General features: G+C 46.9%; 1 protein-coding gene across 1 annotated transcript in view; it reads left to right on the forward strand.

Moving 5' to 3' along the window:
• The first annotated feature begins 6,755 nt into the window (after positions 1-6,755).
• The window catches only part of CTSB (cathepsin B), a 32,339-nt gene continuing 20,033 nt past the window's right edge, over positions 6,756-19,061 (forward strand). Inside the window, exon 1 of the mRNA XM_083605485.1 lies at positions 6,756-6,936. The gene's annotated coding sequence lies outside the window, so the exon portion shown is untranslated. The remainder of the gene's footprint in view (positions 6,937-19,061) is intronic.

Raw genomic sequence — 19,061 nt, forward strand, 5'->3', positions numbered from 1 at the left:
CATGTGGCCAGCATGACTAAGCCGCTTTTGGCGAACCAGAGCAGCGCACGGAAACGCCGTTTACCTTTCCACTGGAGCGGTACCTATTTATCTACTTGCGCTTTGACGTGCTTTCGAACTGCTAGGTTGGCAGGAGCTGGGACCGAGCAACGGGAGCTCACCCCATCACAGGGATTCGAACCGCCGACCTTCTAATCGGCAAGTCCTAGGCTCTGTGGTTTAACCCACAGCGCCACCCGCGTCCCTCTTACTTCTGAGTAGACAGGTGTAAATCCTATTCAGGCACCAACCGTAATGTGGTCTATACCTTCTCATATTAATCACACTAATCCAGCCTCAATCTCAGCTGGGGTTTGGAGAACAGAGCAGTGTTCATGGCGATCCATTTTGTTTATGCCAATTGCCTACAATATTACTGGTCTGACTAAAAAATCTTCGAGGGTCCTGTTTTGGCCATTTCCCTTCTTTTCATGCTACCAAAGAAAATGATTGCACTTTGTGGATGCTCAAAGGTATCTTTGTTCAGAACTGATCCTCTCTGCAAAACTGGTGCCATGTGATGGGGGAAAGCACTCTGCATGTGCTCTGAAGCATTATTTTCAGTTCCACCATGTCGGACATTCAGAAGGGGGAGAGATATGTCAGTCTGGGGAAAGACATTCTCTGTAACAGTTCCTAAGCTACACACACACACACACACAGTCTGGCATCTTCATTTATGGCTTGCATCATATGCTGACAATGCACCTCTTTACCCTGACCTTTGACACCAGAGACAAGGGTCTTTAAGAACCACCCTGTCCTCTTGATTGTCTGTTGTTTAAACTGATTTTAATCTTGTGTTTTTGCACCGCTGTGACTCAATCTGGGACCTTGTGATGAAGGGCAGGTCAATAAATAAATAATACTTCTTTTCTAGATCATTTTTCTGAAATTTTACTTGGGAGAGGCAGAATCAGAAATCTAACATGCTCAAAATGTTTGAACACAAAAGATAGCCGTCTTCACAATTGCTTAAGGACTTAAGAAGAGCCTGGTGGATCAGGCCCAGTGGCCCATCTAGTCCAGCCTCCTATTCTCACAATGGCCAACAAGAGGCCCCAATGGGAGACCAGCAAGCAGGATTCGAACACAGGACAGGCGCCCTCTCCCCTCCTGTGGTTTGCAGCAACTGGGATTCAGAATCCACCACTGTGGATGCAGAGCATAACCATGATGGTTAGTAGCCATTTCTAACCACGTCCTCCATGAATTTGCCTAATCCTTTTTTGAAGATGTAATAGAAAAATAATAATGGGGGTTTGCTTTTGCAGCCCAACTCTCCAAGGGAATCGGGGTCCCCTATGTCCATGATCAGTCAGAGAAGAATGGATGGAGGCAGGATGCAGTTAAAAAAAGGCAGATCTTTTTATTTCTGTTGCAACAGAGTACCCTCCCTTCCTTGCAAGGAGGCAAGCGAGACCCAGAACCAAAGTGCCCAAGAACCTTTAAAGGCTTTTGAAATTGCCCGACCCCTTAGCCAAAGACAACCCTAAAAGCAGGTAGGTAGCCGTGTTGGTCTGACGCAGTCGAAATATATAAAAAATAAATTATCTGGTAGCACCTTAGAGACCAACTGTTTGTTCTTGGTATGAGCTTTCGTGTGCATGCACACTTATTCAGATACACTGAAGCAGAGGTCACCAGACCCTTACATATAGTGAGAGGGTGGGGAGTGGTATTACTCAGAAGGGTAGTAGGAGATGGGTGATTGACTCAATGGGTATGGTAAACACCTGTTGACGACTGTTAACAACTGCAATTAGTCCTACAGGAAAAAGCAAGGGATAGTATGCAGATGTATGGAAGTGAGAGCTGGACCATAAAGAAGGCTGATCACTGAAGAATTGATGCTTTTGAATTATGGTGCTGGAGGAGACTCTTGAGAGTCCCATGGACTGCAAGAAGATCAAACCTATCCATTCTGAGGGAAATCAGCCCTGAGTGCTCACTGGAAGGACAGATCCTGAAGCTGAGGCTCCAAGACTTTGGCCACCTCATGAGAAGAGAAGACTCCCTGGAAAAGACCCTGATGTTGGGAAAGATGGAGGGCACAAGGAGAAGGGGACGACAGAGGACGAGATGGTTGGACAGTGTTCTTGAAGCTACGAACATGAGTTTGACCAAACTGCGGGAGGCAGTGGAAGACAGGAGAGCCTGGCGTGCTCTGGTCCATGGGGTTATGAAGAGTCGGACACAACTAAACAACTAAACAACAAAGTAGGCAGATGATTACCATATGTAATGAGGCAGTAATCCAATATCTCTATTAAGAGCAGGTTTAGTTCAGTTTAGTGATAAGTTGTAATTCAGCAACAGTTGTCAACAGGTTTACCATACTCATGGAGTCAATCACCCATCTCCTACTACCCTCCTGAGAAAAACCCCACCCCACCCTCCCACTATATATAAGGGTCTGTTGACTTCTGTTTCAGTGAACCTGAAGAAGTGTGCATGCACACAAAAGCTCATGCCAAGAATAAACTCAATTGGTCTCTAAGGTGCTACCTTAAAAGCATCATCCATACATCACAGAAAGAGGTGGTCTACAACAGAAATTTGAGAGTATGACTTATCTCCTGTCTGCCAAGATCATGTTTTACTGATTGCATTATCTGGGCAGCCTGGCCATTCTTTTGAGAAGGTAAATACTTTAGTTCTTGAATTCAGGTCACACAGAGCTAACCCTATTCATACACAAAATATGCCCTTAAGACAGGATTTGTAAGGGAGAGAACAATTGGGAAAGGTTTCTCCAAGATATTTGCTTCTGCATTTAAAGTCTTTAGAAGAGTCAAGATGGCTTCAGGATTGCTCTCCTGTACTATTTGTGGTTTATATGCTTATGTATGCGTGTTTTCCTTGTGCACTTATAAATATTCATTTTATTTTCGAGACCTTGGAATTATTGGCCCATCGTTGCCTCTGTGGAAGTTTAATTAGGCGTGCTGCATGTAGTGCTTCCGTTTGGATCTCTTTTCCAAAATAAACCCACACTGTCGCACATCGCATTGCCACCTTTTACGAGTCTATCCTGCTCCTGTGCCTTTTAAGAGCAATCTGATATTCAGAAGCAGACACTGATCTGTTTCTAAGCAAGCCTCTTTCTTTGCTGATCAGGCAAACCCAGGACTGCATTATTAGCCTTCATTTCCTGAAGGGCTGGAGAACGTTCCTGCAAAGACGTACTTCCCCTTGACCCAGCTGAGTGCCTGCATGACTTCCAGAGCATGGGTAAAGAAATTATGACCTCAGCAAAGATTGATTCCCACCAGCTGGTTCCTAGAAGAGCCAAACTTTATGGGGTGGCATTGGGCTCCAGCTAAACGGGGGTCAAGGATATGAACAATCCCAGGACCCCAGCACATTGGATATGTTCTATTTAAAAGATCACAGATATATAAACTTACACAAGCAGACATATTTCCTCCTCTGCTGACACTGCTCAGTGACTCAGTAGAAAATGGTTTAGCATTCATATTGCAAAAGGTCATATGGTTTCTTGTTAGCACTTTGACACACCACAAACATCCCTTTTATCTGTTTTTTTATTTTAAAAAACCCCAGTTGTAAGACTGTTTTTCAACTGGATTCTCTAGCTGTGCCTTTAACCCAGCAGCCAAACAGGTATCTCATGTTTGCATTTTGCAAGCAAGCACCTTAATCTGTGGACCTCTGCAGATGGAGTTGCACATGAACAGTTGGTAGACAACCTGATGTTAGACAATGGGGGGTTGTTGTTGTTTAGTCGTTTAGGAGTGTAACCTAAGAGATCCAGGAAATCCAAGGCTGCAAACTTGTACTGTGTTTTATATACTTCTAACAAACACACCTCCACCTTGCCAAGTGCTTTGCATCGATTTGCCTTCAAGGTGACTTGCACGTGAATGCTGAAGCCAGGCAGAGATAAGATATAGCAGGAGATTTGAAATAAATCTAAGATACGAAAAACATCCAGTCGGTAGAGCATGAGACTCTTAATCTTAGTGTCATGGGTTCGAATCACACCTTGCGCAAAAGATTCCTGCATTGCAGGGGGTTGGGCTGGATGAAGAAGACGAAGAAGAAGAGTTTGGATTTGATATCCCACTTTATCACTACCCTAAGGAGTCTCAAAGTGGCTAACAATCTCCTTTCCCTTTCTCCCCCACAACAAACAATTCTATGATTATGATCATTTTATTTATTGATACCTGGAAGTCTCAGGGCGGTTCACAGAACAAAATCAAAATTATATTAAAAGAATCAAAATATATAATGAAAATAAAAACAACAGCCGAATAACCCCCCACAAAAAAACCCCAACCCACATTTTAGAAGGGCATAGGATGTTATAATCTATGATTGAATCAGTCAAAAGAGCACAAGAGACAGCAACTGAACAAAAGAGAGCAATTCCATATCAAAACAGCCCTTCAAAGGCATGGAGAAAGCAGATTAAACCAAGACTCTAAAATATACCAGGTAAATGGATTGGGAAAAGGCATTCACAATGCCACACAATCTTATCAGGGATAAGATTTGAGTCTGGACGCCTGAGGGGTTTGATCATTAATCTCCAAGCTTTTCCAGACTCAGGACCCAACTTTTACCCACACGTCTGCATTTTGGGATCCATTTGTTCCTTGGTAGTACTGTTCCCGTTTTAACCTAGGATCAGGCTGTGGCCCAGTCTCCTGACCCACCAGCTGAAGACCAGGGGTGTAGCAGATAGGACCGGGGAGGCTTGATCTCCACTCAGTCCCGAAGCTCACAGGGTGACGTTTCACCAGCCACTGTCTTGCAGCCCAAGAGGGGTTTATGGCCACTGTAAGAACAGGAGACAGGGCTAGTCAAATTCAGGGTGGTTAAGACAATCCATGGCTACTCTTTGTTGTTGTTGTTTAGTTGTGTCCGATTCTTCGTGACCCCACGGACCAGAGCACACCAGGCACTCCTGTCCTCCACTGCCTCCCGCAGTTTGGTCAAGCTCATGCTGGTAGCTTCGAGAACACTGTCCCACCATCTCGTCCTCTGTGGTCCCCTTCTCCTTGTGCCCTCCATCTTTCCCCAACGTCAGGGTCTTTTCCAGGGAGTCTTCTCTTCTCATGAGGTGGCCAAAATATTGGAGCCTCAGCTTCACAATCTGTCCTTCCAGTGAGCACTCAGGGCTGATTTCCTTCAGAATGGATAGGTTTGATCTTCTTGCAGTCCGTGGGACTCTGAAGAGTCTCCTCCAGCACCACAATTCAAAAGCATCTATTCTTCGGCGATCAGCCTTCTTGATGGTCGGGCTCTCACTTCCATACATCACTACTGGGAAAACCATAGCTTTAACTATATGGACCTTTGTTGGCAAGGTGATGTCTCTGCTTTTTAAGATGCTGTCTAGGTTTGTCATTGCTTTTCTCCCAAGAAGCAGGCGTCTTTTAATTTTGTGACTGCTGTCACCATCTGCAGTGATCATGGAGCCCAAGAAAGTAAAATTTCTCTTCTATTCTTTACTGCATTCATATCCACACAGATCTCTCTCCCCCCCCTAATTTGTTGTTGTTTAGTCGTTTAGTCGTGTCCCACTCTTCGTGACCCCATAGACCAGAGCACGCCAGGCACTCCTGTCTTCCACTGCCTCCCGCAGTTTAGTCAAACTCATGCTGGTAGCTTCAAGAACACTGTCCAACCATCTCGTCCTAATTTAATCCCCACAATAACCCTGTGAGGTAGGTTAGGGCAGGGGTCAGCAAACTTTTTCAGCAGGGGGCCGGTCCACTGTCCCTCAGACCATGTGGTGGGCCGGACTATTTTTTTGGGGGGGGGAGGGGAGAAAGGAATGAATTCCTTTGCTCCACAAATAACCCAGAGATGCCCTTCCTGGTAATCACAAGTGAGTGGTTGTTCTCCTCAGGTTCTGATTTTGGGCTTCTATGAGCCTCCTGGATTAGGCCAAGCACCTGCCCAGACTCCCCTGTGAATTCCCTGCCTGTGGAAAACCCACAAGCTGAAAGAGCCCCTCTCCCCTCCTTTGGTTTCCAGCAACTGGTATGTCAGAAGCACGGCTGCTAGTAGATATCATAAGTCCTCTCCTCCATGGATTTGTCTAATGGTCTTTTAAAGCCATCCAAATTGGTGGCCATCACTGTTTCCTGTGGGAGAGAGTTCCACAGGTTAACTAACACCCTGCGGGAAGAAGCCAAATCATAGAACTGTGGAATTGGAAGGGACTATGAGGGTTATCTAGAACAACTCCCTACAATGCAGGATTTTTTTTTGCCCTGTGCGGCATTCGAACCCACAACCTTAGCTTAAGACTGAGTCTTATGCTCTAGGGACCGGAACTACCCCGCCTATTTTTAATCTATCACGAATCTCCCACCATTTAACTTCATTGGGGCGCCCACGACTGCTCCGAGACAGGGAGAAAAATCTTCCTCGTCCCCTTATCTCCATACCATAGCATTATTTTTATAATCATGGAAAGGAAGGTGGGGAAAAGAGGGGTGTGCAGGATCGGGCCCGGCGGGGTGCCTCTGTGCGCGCAATCCTTGGTCAACCTCCCCTCCGCCCCAAGCATGCCCCATCGACACCCGTAGCGTTTACTTGAGAGTAAAACAAACGGTCGAATTCGAAAGCGCACCGTTGCGCTTTGGAGAGATGGGCGCGCCACCCATCTTTGCAAGCCAAGCAACGATCACATGATTTATCTATGGGGTGGGTGGGTGGGGGAGGAAGGAGGGAGGGGTGGGGAATCACGTGCTGCCGGGTCAGCTGCCGGAGAGGCGCAGCGCCCACGTGGGCTGAGTCAGCAGGAGGAGCCTCGGCTGCGCAACCGAGACGACCCAACCGGCAGCTGCGCTTATATAGGGGGGGACCTGAACTCTCCGGCTTTCTCAGCTTGGCTCAGATCCACTTCCATCTCAGGTAAGAACAACACTTTACTCCTTCCTTAGGGCAGGGCGTGGCCCCGATCCTGGCCGACCTGGCTGCTGAGGGTGTCTATTAGGGTGCGGGAAGGAGGAGGAGGAGGAAGTGGTCAGGGTGGAGAGGTTTGCAATATTGCGCAAGGCGTGGGACCCTTCCCTCCCTCGCCTTTTGCCAAAAAAATCCTTTCCCAAATTTTCAGAAAGTGCCGCGGGGGTCGGCCCCATGTTCCCCGCTTACTCGCCGGTAAAGAGTGTGCGCGCCCAAGACTCAAAAACCCGCTTGGTTGGTTTGTTGTTTTTTAAGAGTAACCAAAGCTAACCTTCAGACTCTCTAAATCCGGCCTCTTGTTTTGTTTTGCAACAGTTATAGCAGGTTTGCAAAAGAGTTTGGCGAATCTGATTTGCTTCCTTCCTTCCCTAAAGGAAACCGATGAAGCGGTTGGGGGTTTTTTTGGCGGGGGTGGGGTGGGATGGGAGGAGAAGTAGACTTCAAGGTATCTGGGGGTGGAAAGTGGCTGGGTGTCTCTTTCTGGAGGGCCCTCTGTACATGCTCTCGTGTCCCGGGCTCAATCATATGCAAACGCTTCCCATTCTGTTATACAAACAGGTTTTGTTTTCCTCCCACCTCCAGTTGCTATGCTCCGGCAGGTTTTCCGCATATATGTGCAAATATATTGCAAAGGCAGTAGGGGTGTAGTGGTTAGAGCAGGGGTAGGTAACCTAAGCCCCATGGGCCATAAGCAGCCCATGGGGGTCGTTTAACCGGCCCCCGAACTGAGCCGCCCGCTCGGTGAGTCCCCGCGCGCTGCACTAAACTGGTGCAGGGGACCGCTTTCGTGGTGCCGGAAATCGTGTCTGCACATGCTCAGATGCCAAAAATCGCTTCTGTGCAGATGCAGACATCGAAAATCGTGTCTGCACAGACAGACGCCAGAAATCGCAGCTGTGCGTGCTCATATGCGCACATGATCTGGCCCATGGAGGGATCTCTGCTGGAGTGAACTGGCCCAGGCAAGGTAAACCTTGCGGACCCCTGGAGTGTCTGTCTAGGACCCGCAAGAGCAGAGTTCAAATCGCCTGCTCAGCCATGAAGGCTACTGGGTGTGGCTTTGGGCTAGCCAATCTTACCTACTTTTCTTTCTTGAGAGCTGCGGGTATAGGGCAGTATGCAAATTTAATTAATAATAATAATAAAAAAGACTTCACAGGGTTGTTGTGAGTATAAAATGGGGAGGGGGAGAACTATATAACCCACCTGGAAATCCTTGGAGAGTAGGTGGGGGTGTAAATCAAATATATTGGGAGGGGCTGTCTTGAAAGTGGGGCCACACCAACCCTTTGCTGCTAAATAATTGTTTTGCTAAAGGTATGTTAAATAAAGGACGTGGGTGGTACTGTGGGTTAAACCACAGAGCCTAGGGCTTGCCGATCAGAAGGTCAAGGTTCAGCTCGGTCCCTGCTCCTGCCAACCTAGCAGTTCAAAAGCACGTCAAAGTACAAGTAGATAAATAGGTACCGTTCTGGCGGGAAGGTAAACGGCGTTTCCTTGCGCTGCTCTGGTTCGCCAGAAGCGGCTTAGTCATGCTGGCCACATGACCTGGAAGCTGTATGCCAGCTCCCTTGGCCAATAAAGCGAGATGAGCGCCGCAACCCCAGAGTCGTCTGCGACTGGACCTAATGATCAGGTTTACCTTTACCTTTTACATTCATAATATTGAAGTTGGCAACAATGCCATCCTCCTCCTCTTAACCAGAGTTGGGACAGACTGTGGCCTGCCAGATTTTGCTGAACTAAAGCTGCCACTATCCCTGACCATTGAGCATGCTGGCTGATGGAAGCTGAAAATCCAATATCTCCTCTCCGCCTGCTTAACCCCAGTTCCCATTACTCTGAACATATTGCACATTCTGGGACCCATAACAGGTTTTGTGGCCTGACCTTAGGGGAGTTGACCAGTGGCACTGCCTGTTTGTATAATATATATACACACACACACACATACCGTTGGCTGAAAAAAAAATTGCTAATCTAGTCTCATAATGCATGTTTTGGCTGGAGGGAAGACTGGAATTGAACCGTTGGTGTTGTCCTGGACGGCTCTGTTTTTTGTGTGCGAGAGAGGAGAGATGGCAAGCAGGAGGAGGAAGATCTTCTCCAAGGGTGGGGCTTCTTATATATCTGATTTTGAAACTCAAGGCCTGCTCCAAAAAAAAAAAAAGGTTTCTAAGGAGGCCTCAGTAGCATTTGAGTGATGATAAGCTTATTTAAGCTTGCAGCTTTAGTCAGATGATCCAATTGCCCTTTATCCAGGGCAGTTCTGGTTTTATTTTTAAGCTTTTTAAGTAGCATGAAAAGGATCTAGGGGGGCGATTTGATTTTTAAGGGGGGCAATTTGAAAACTTGTTTGGGCCAAGCCTTTCAGACTTTGAATACAGTCATACCTCTTCCTGCGAACGCTTCATGTTGCATTTTTTGGGGGTTAAGAACGTGGCAAACCTGGAAGTGTTTACTTCTGGGTTTTGCTGCATGCGCAGAAGCGTTTTGCACGGTTCGCACATGCGCAGGAGCACTCTATTGCGCTTCGCACATGCGCAGAAGCGCCACTCTGGTTATGGACTTTTTGGGGTGCGAATGACACCCCGGAACAGGTCGTGTCTGCAACCAGAGGTAACCACTGTAATAAGAATTACTGTATTTTTTGCTCTATAAGATTCACTTTTTCCCTCCTAAAAAGTAAGGGGAAATGTGTGTGCATCTTATGGAGCGAGTGCAGGCTGCGCAGCTATCCCAGAAGCCAGAACAGCAAGAGGGATTGCTGCTTTCACTGTGCAGCGATCCCTCTTGCTGTTCTGGTTTCTGAGATTCAGAATATTTTTTTTCTTGTTTTCCTCCTCCAAAAACTAGGTGCATCTTATGGGCTGGTGCATCTTATAGAGCGAAAAATATGGTATATGTCACTGGGGGAGGAATCAGCATTTTAGAGATGTTAAGTGGGGCATGGCCCAAAAAAGGTTGGGAACCACTGATCTAGGGGTCTTAGTAGACAGCAAGCTTCACGTGAAGCAGCAGCAAAAAAAGTTATGCAGTTCTAGGCTGCAGCAATAGAAGTACAGTGTCCCTCTCAAGGTTAGTAATAGAATCATAGAATTGTGGCGTCGGAAGGGGGTTGGGCTGGATGACCCCTAGATCAGTGGCTCCAACTCTAATTAATTAATAGTTCTAAGTGGATTTTGAGGAAGTGTGCAGTTAATTGCTGCTGCTTTCAATTTTATTGTGTCTTTTCTTCCTTAGCGGGTTGTGCAAAACGCTATTCTGTTTATAGGGTAAGGAGAGGGCTCTGGAAATGAGTTTGTGGAACCAAGACGGCAATCTCCTGAAAATGTTTGGGAACCACAGGTGTGACTAATTCTGAGCTCAGTGGACTTAGTAGCCTGACTTTATATCAGAAAGCTGCTGATTCTTCCTATGTAGAGGTTTCTGTGGTCTGGTGTTCCTTAGCAGCAAAAAGATTTGAAAAGGCAACCGATCTGGTCCCAAGCCAAGCAAACTAACTGATGTAATTTCCAGGAACTGTGAGCTTGTGTGTAGCTAGCGTATTGGTGGGGGATGCGCTGTTATTTGCCAAAAAAAGATTGGGAGTAGTCTGGTGGGAGGTGTCCATGCTGGAAGAAAAGCAAAATGATCTGTATTTAACTAGTGTCTGTAGGTATAAATCTCAAGAGTTTTGCATGCCACCCCTGAACAGCTGTCCATGGAGGCATAGGTCAATTCTGTGTCCGGGGCAGCTGTTTATCAGCTCCATCTGGTACACAGGCTGAGACCCTACCTGCCCGCAGACTGTCTCACCAGAGTGGTGCATGCTCTAGTTATCTCACTTGGACTACTGCAATGCGCTCTACGTGGGGCTACCTTTGAAGCTGACCCGGAAACTACAACTAATCAGGAATGTGGCAGATAGACCGGTGACTGGGAGTGGCTGCCGAGACCATATAACACCGGTCCTGAAAGATCTACATTGGCTCCCAGTGTGTTTCCGAGCACAATTCAAAGTGTTGGTGCTGACTTTTAAAGCCCTAAACGGCCTCGGCCCAGTATACCTGAAGGAGCGTCTCCACCCCCATCGTTCTGCCTGGACATCATCATTCTGCCCTGCGAGAAGCAAAGTTACAGGGAACCAGGCAGAGGGCCTTCTCGGTAGTGGCTCCTGCCCTGTGGAACACTCTCCCATCAGATGTCAAGGAGATAAAGAACTTCACACCTTTTAGAAGACATATGAAGGCAGCCCTGTTTCGGGAAGTTTTTAATGTTTGGTGTTTTATCACATTTTTAATATTCTATTGGGAGCGGCCCAGAGTGGCTGGGAAACCCAGCCTGATGGGCAGGGTGCAAATAAATAATAATAATAATAATTTTTTTATTATTATTATTCAGAAACTGTACCCAGTGATAGGGAGACACTAGGAAGGGCTCAGTGGCACATCACTTGCATGCAGAAGGTCTCAGGTTCAATCCCTAGAGAGATGCTGCCAGTCAGTGAAGACAGTACTAAGGTAGATGGGCCAGTGGTGTCTGACATGGAAGATGGGATCTTCCTATGCTCCTACATGGGTGCGTCTCCTTTAAATTGGAGCCCTTTGGCAGGTTGGTTGCAGATCATAGAATTTTAGAGTGGGAAGGGACCACGGCGGTCATCTAGTCCAACCCCCTGCAATGCTGGAATCTTTTGCCAAACGTGAGACTCGAATCCGCAACCCTGATAATAAGAGTACCAGGCTGTACTGGCTGAGCAGGTGTAAAGTTACACTGATGGCCTGGCAACTCCTTTAGAGGGGGGAAGGAGAAATGGGATGAAAGGCAGCCCAGGGCCTGGGGGTGAAAAAAAACCTCTTGCTGATCTGTGGAAGTTCTCCTAGCCTGAGGCCCAGAGGTTTCCACCCACTCAACCCTCACATCTCTGTTCCACTCTCCACAGCTTCACCAGCTCAGACACCGGACGAGATCTTTTTTTGGCTGGCTCCTGTGGTTTGAGCTGACATTTTGGTTTCCTGGAGCAGCCGTGACATGTCTTGGTGGGGAAGGGGCACAGTAGGCGTCAGTTGGCTGAGTAGCGAATAGGATTTGCAGTTGGGCTAATTGCGTGCTGATTTCCTGCCCGCCCCAAGTGGAAATAAAGACACATGGCACAATTATTAAGGTTAATGGGCCACAACTTTATTGGTTACAGGTGATGAGTGGTATTGGCTTAGGCATTGGTCCTAACCGACTATCCGGCTTCAGCCTGTCCGCTTGAAGTCCAGGAAGGGTTAACCACCAGTAGGGGGAGTCCTGCTGATGCACATCAACTAGGAACTCCCCCGGGGTCACCGATAGGGGGCGTGGCTTAGGCCCTCACCTCCCCAGGCTTCGGACGGGGCCACGTCACCCGTAATCCTTTACCGGACTACCCTTCAATATGCGGGGCAGGTGATGGCACTTCCTCCTCTCTTCCATCTGCAAAACAATACCAGTGCCTAACCGCCACCCTATTTATACACAGATATACCCTTAAGACGACGCGGGTGGCGCTGTGGGTAAAACCTCAGCGCCTAGGACTTGCCGATCTCATTGTCGGCGGTTCGAATCCCCGCGGCGGGGTGCACTCCCGTCGTTCGGTCCCAGCGCCTGCCAACCTAGCAGTTCGAAAGCACCCTCGGGTGCAAGTAGATAAATAGGGACCGCTTACCAGCGGGAAGGTAAACGGCGTTCCGTGTGCTGCGCTGGCTCGCCAGATGCAGCTTGTCACGCTGGCCACGTGACCCGGAAGTGTCTCCGGACAGCGCTGGCTCCCGGCCTATAGAGTGAGATGAGCGCGCAACCCTAGAGTCTGGCAAGACTGGCCCGTACGGGCAGGGGTACCTTTACCTTTACCTATACCCTTAAGGCAGGTTTTCTGAATGAAAAGACAATGGGGAGGCTTTTCCATTTTCCTATGATGTTGCGGAGAAAACATTTTGTCAGTTTGGGAGCCAAAATGGCTCCAGGGCTGCCCTCCTGTGCTGCCTCAGACATGTGGTCCATACATTTATGTATGTGTTTGCCTGCCAAGTCCGTGAAAGTTTATTATAGATATAAGACCTTAATTTATTTTTTTCACTGGGCTCCTTAGCTTTCATCAGCCAGCCCGACCAGCATGCATAGTGGTCAGGGTGATGGGAACCAGAGTCCTAAACACCAGGTTGAAGAAGGCTGGGGAACACAAAACCTGGCCCTGAATCCTTGTGGGGTTTATGTCAGATGAAGCAGTCTTCCCAGCAGATTTGTAGAGGACCCCAAAGCACCATCTAGTCCTGTGCAGGAATCACAGCTTAAAAATCCCTTTCTGTGATGTGGGAAGCTTGAAAACACGCCTGTCTTAAGGACAACAGAAACAAGCTCTTCTTGCATGTATCTGGGAGAAGGGGAGGAAGACACTCACCGTGAAAAATCTCTTCAGAACCACAAATCTGGGCTGTGTGACCCAGATTTCTGGCTGTCTTTTCAGCTCTGCTTGCTTTTCAAAGAGCTGGGCCGTGTGTGTGTGTGTGTGTGTGTGTGTGTGTGTTGTGTGTTTAGAAGGATTTATGTTCGTTTTTACTGGGGCAGGGAGGGGAGAGAAGAGGCCTGCGTAAACGGGTTCAAAATCAACTCCTATCGTAAATACAGTCCAAAGTCTGCTTGTTCCTATTGTCTCTGGCGAAGTCACAAGTTGGTTGTGACTTGTTTTAACCTGGGAGGAGGTTGGAAGAAGCAGTCCTTCGCTCATCTTCTTAATTCTTGGATCCTTTGTTCGAGGCTTGCACACCTCATCTTGAGGGTTTTGTTAACTCCTCTGGTTCCCTCTTTTAACTATCGCCTGCTTGCAACTTTTTAAAATGGACAGTCATCGCCGGTTGCATTTTAAAAAAATAAAAGGGCACTGGCAGATGGTGCTTTCTGTTTTGGTGTCATTTCTCAGGGATTTCTCAACCACTTCTGCATCCATAAAAGTCCCACTTCAGGTACATGTGTCTCAGGAACCCTGACTTTAAATCTGCCTTAAAAAAGTCTTGGAGATGCAGTAGCAGGTTTGGGTGAGGATTATCTTAAAGCTCACGCTTAACATTATGACTTTCCTCCACCAGAAAGTCCTGTGTATGTACCAAGACATTTGTCCACCTAGATCAGGCATCCCCAAACTCGGCCCTCCAGATGTTTTGGGACTACAACTCCCATCATCCCTCGCTGACAGTACCAGTGGTCAGGGATGATGGGAATTGTAGTCCCAAAACATCTGAAGGGCCGAGTTTGGGGATGCCTGATCTAGTGCAATACAGTGGTGCTTCGCAAGACGAAATTAATTCATTCCGCGAGGCTTTTCGTCTTGCGATGTTTTTCGTCTTGCGAAGCACGGTCCGTCACAACTGCACCTCTTCAAGCGGCTTTAAGAAAAAAGGAAACAAACTCGCAAGACGTTTTCGTCTTGCGAAGCAAACCCATAGGGAAAATCGTCTTGCGAAGCAACGCAAAAAACGAAAAACCCTTTTGTCCAGCGCGTTTTTCGTCTTGCGAGGCATTCGTCTTGCGAGGTACCACTGTACTGTCTACACTGATTGGCAGCAAGCAGCTCTTGAGGATTTCATGCAAGGGAGCAAGCCCAACCCAGTTGATCAATCAAATATTTATTACGGTCATAGACCAGCATAAGTAGGGTGGGGTGCATTCATTTAAAATGTGTAAAACGTTTTGGAAAGCTAAAATGATTAAAACAGAAGGTATATATAAAAGACTACAGTGGTACCTCGGGTTACAGACGCTTCAGGTTACATACTCCGCTAACCCAGAAATAGTACCTCGGGTTGAGAACTTTGCTTCAGGATGAGAACAGAAATCGTGCGGTGGCGGCAGTGGAAGGCCCCATTAGCTAAAATGGTACGTCAAGCTAAGAACAGTTTCAGGTTAAGAACGGAACGAATTAAGTTCTTAACTCAAGGTTATAAGAATCTAAAAGAAGGGTTAGGAGCGTTAAACAGATAAGGAAGAGCATAAAAGGTTAGTATATAAACGGCTATGGCTATCAGTTTACAAAACACTCTGATATGAGTGTTCATTAAATCTAGTTTGTGGCACAGGTCATCACCTGACGAATTTTGGAGTCAGACAACATCTAGAGAGCTTACAGGTCTGAGGGACGCCATATTTCAAGCAGTGAATATTTCTGCCTGAGAGTGTTTATGGGCTCTTGGCTGCTGTGTGTTGGAGCGTGATAGCGAAGTCAAGTGAGTCATCGGCTGACGGAAGAGGAAGAACTCTCCTCTGCAAGGAAGAAATGAAAGTTGCTGGTTGTACAGCCTGGGTATTCTCAGCCTTGTAACCAGAGAGTTTCTCCTTGCTCATCTGTTCATGGAGCTGTTTTTAAAGACGCTTCTGTACTGCAGCTCATCAACATGTGTGCATGTGAAATGGGGAAATTGACAAGGGCACAACCTAACTATTGAAGCGTCTTTGAGTGAAGCAGCTGGTACTGTGATAAATCTCCCAGTCTCCCCACAGAGTAACTGTCTTTAAAACTGTCCTGTGTCAAGTTTCTGAGTTCGGCAGAACACTTGAGGATCTCATTGGGAGCAGACAGGAGCTTAAAAAGGAGGAGGGTCAACTGCAGGAATATGACCCATACGGTGATTGAACCTGCAACCTTGGCATTATCGGCACCACGCTCTAACCAACTGAGCTATAGTACAAACCGAGTGGCAAGGAAAGTTGACTTTGGTCTGTAAACTATGCAGACTGAATGTGTGCATAATTTGGGTTTTCCTTGGCAGGGCCAGGGAGCTAGCAGGACACTTGGGTCCCACCCTACAAATCTTAGTGTGGCAACATCTGTAACACTTTGGAACTCCCTGCCTGTTGACAAAAACATATTTTGTTTGTTGTCGTTTAGTCGTGTCCGACTCTTCGTGACCCCATGGACCAGAGCACGCCAGGCACTCCTGTCTTTCACTGCCTCCCGCAGTTTGGTCAAACTCATGCTGGTAGCTTCGAGAACACTGTCTCACCATCTCGTCCTCCGTCGTCCCCTTCTCCTTGTGCCCTCCATCTTTCCTAACATCAGGGTCTTTTCCAGGGAGTCTTCTCTTCTCATGAGGTGGCCAAAGTCTTGGAGCCTCAGCTTCAGGATCTGTCCTTCCAGTGAGCACTCAGGGCTGATTTCCTTCAGAATGGATAGGTTTGATCTTCTTGCAGTCCATGGGACTCTCAAGAGTCTCCTCCAGCACCATAATTCAAAAGCATCAATTCTTCGGCGATCAGTCTTCTTTATGGTCCAGCTCTCACTTCCATACATCACTACTGGGAAAACCATAGCTTTAACTATACGGACCTTTGTTGACAAGGTGATGTCTCTGCTTTTAAAGAAGCTGTCTAGGTTTGTCATTGCTTTTCTCCCAAGAAGCAGGCGTCTTTTAATTTCGTGGCTGCTGTCACCTTCTGCAGCAATCATGGAGCCCAAGAAAGTAAAATCTCTCACTGCCTCCATTTCTTCCCCTTCTATTTGCAAGGAGGTGATGGACCCAATGGCCATGATCCATATTTTGTTTAGGCAACCCCATATTAAAACATGTATAATGCTGGCATGTGTTTTAATCTGCTTTTCAGTTTATTCCTGCTTTTGCTTATTTTTGGAAATAGTTGTTTTTAGCTTTCTTTCTTTTTTTCTTCGCCCCCTGATAATTTCAATGTTTTCTTATTTTTGTAAAATTCACTAGTAAGCAGAACAATTTAGGGGATTGCAGTGGAACTTCCCCTCTGAACTTCCCAGAACCCTCCCTCTTTTAATTTTAATATTTCACTCGCAAGTCCCACTTCCTTAAAAGCAGTGGGGAAGTTAGAGGCAGTGGGAATGAGCTTTACGTGTTTGATTTAGTGTTGAAACTTTTAAAACATAACCAAGCTGGTGTCTGTCTGGCTTGCTCTCGGTGCAATTCAGCAAAAAGTGACGGCCTGTTTTCCTGCATGTGACTTGGGCTCTGAGATAATGCAAAACCCAAGACGCTTTAGCTGATCTCTGAGTTGCAAAATGTGCTTGCCTGTCTTTAGATAAGAGTCTGTCTGCCCCAAGAGAGGTTTGCAAGCACCATCGGCTCCTTTCCCTTACACCAGACAAGCAAGATCGCAGCTAATCCTGTCTGTGTCAACTGACCACTAGTGCACCTGATAGAATCCCAACCTGATTTGGAAGACAGCTGACTGGTCAAAACCAAATACCATTTTGGGGGTGATGTTAGTCTAGTTATCACCAAGGCTTGAAATCTGTTTGGGCCATACTGCTTCCTAGTGGAGGCTTGCTAACCTAAATACAGTGGTACCTCAGGTTAAGTACTTAATTTGTTCTGGAGGTCCGTACTTAACCTGAAACTGTTCTTAACCTGAAGCACCACTTTAGCTAATGGGGCCTCCTGCTGCCGCCGTGACGCCGGAGCACGATTTCTGTTCTCATCCTGAAGCAAAGTTCTTAACCTGAAGCACTATTTCTGGGTTCGCGGAGTCTGTAACCTGAAGCGTATGTAACCTGAAGCGTACCTGAGGTACCACTGTAATCCTTCACTATCACTGTTAGAAACTCAGGCATATAAGCTAGGTGCCATGTGGCTCCTTAAACCAAGGTTTAGGTAAAGGGACCCCTGAACATTAGGTCCCGTTGTGGCCGACTCTGGGGTTGCATTGCTCATCTCGCTTTATTGGCCGAGGGAGCCGGCATACAGCTTCCAGGTCATGTGGCCAGCATGACTAAGCCGCTTCTGGCGAACCAGAGCAGTGCACAGAAATGCAGTTTACCTTACCGCCGGAGTGGTACCTATTTATCTGCTTGCACTTTGATGTGCTTTCGAACTGCTAGGTTGGCAGGAGCAGGGACCGAGCAATGGAAGCTCACCCCGTCGCGGGGATTCGAACCACCGACCTTCTGATCTTCTGAAGGTCGAACCACCGACCTTCAGAGTCCTAGGCTCTGTGGTTTAACCCACAGTGCCACCCGCGTCCCAAACCAAGGTTTACAAGTTACCAAAACAAAATGTCTAGTTGCCATTTGGGAGGCAATATATCTATGAAGTCTTATTTTTCTCTGTAAATAATTTTTTTATGAAAAATAAAATAAGGATACAAAAAACCAAACCACCATCTAACATTTATACTTATAATAAAAAAATCCTACTATTTTACAAACCTTCTTTTGGGGTTCTTTAAACCACAAAACTACCTTCCACCCCCTTCTACTGGTTTTTTACATCTTACACCATTCTCTGCATTTTGTTACCATTTTTATCCACTTGTTCATACCTTTACATTCTCTATTTCTTTACTACTTACAGGTGCTTAATCTAAACCTGCCAGTTTAGATACCAACTTGTTTACAGTATTTCTGCACATACGCAATAAATTTCCCCCACTCTTTTTAAAACTTCTCATTGTCATAGTCTCTTGAGTTTTGCTGTCAGTTTTTGCCACTTCTGTGTAGTTCATAAGTTTTATTTGCCATTCTTCTGTTGCTGGCAACTGTTCTTCTTTGCATCTTATTTTTCAGATGTGATCTTATTTTTTAACTGTGATTGATTATCCGTTAAACATCTGGCTAGTTCAGATGACAACCTTGAGTTAAGGAAAGAACTATGAGAAGTTAAAGTAGAAAAGTCACTTGAGGGGACATTTACTGAGACCACCTGTGGGCCACCATAGAAGGTCTTGCGCAGGCTCAGTGCTGTTGCTGGGTGACACATTGGTGGCCCTTGTTTTGCTCTGTGCCTGTACAGTCGTACCTCGGATCCCAAACGCCTTTTGATTCGAATGGTTTGGCTCCCGAACGCCGCATACCCGGAAGTGAGTCTCTGGTTTGCGAACGTTCTTTGGAAGCCGAACGTCCGACGCAGCTTCCAATTTTGTGCAGGAAGCTCTTGCAGCCAATCGGAAGCCGCGCCTTGGTTGTCGAACGTTTTCGGAAGTCGGAACGGACTTCCAGAAGGGATTCCATTCAATAACCAAGGTGCGACTGTATTGCTGATTACAGTGGTACCTCGGGTTACATACGCTTCAGGTTACATACGCTTCAGGTTACAGACTCCGCTAACCCAGAAATA

This window comes from Podarcis filfolensis, assembly GCF_964270895.1.
Source record: "Podarcis filfolensis genome assembly, chromosome: 3".
Classification (NCBI taxonomy): Eukaryota; Metazoa; Chordata; class Lepidosauria; order Squamata; family Lacertidae; genus Podarcis; species Podarcis filfolensis.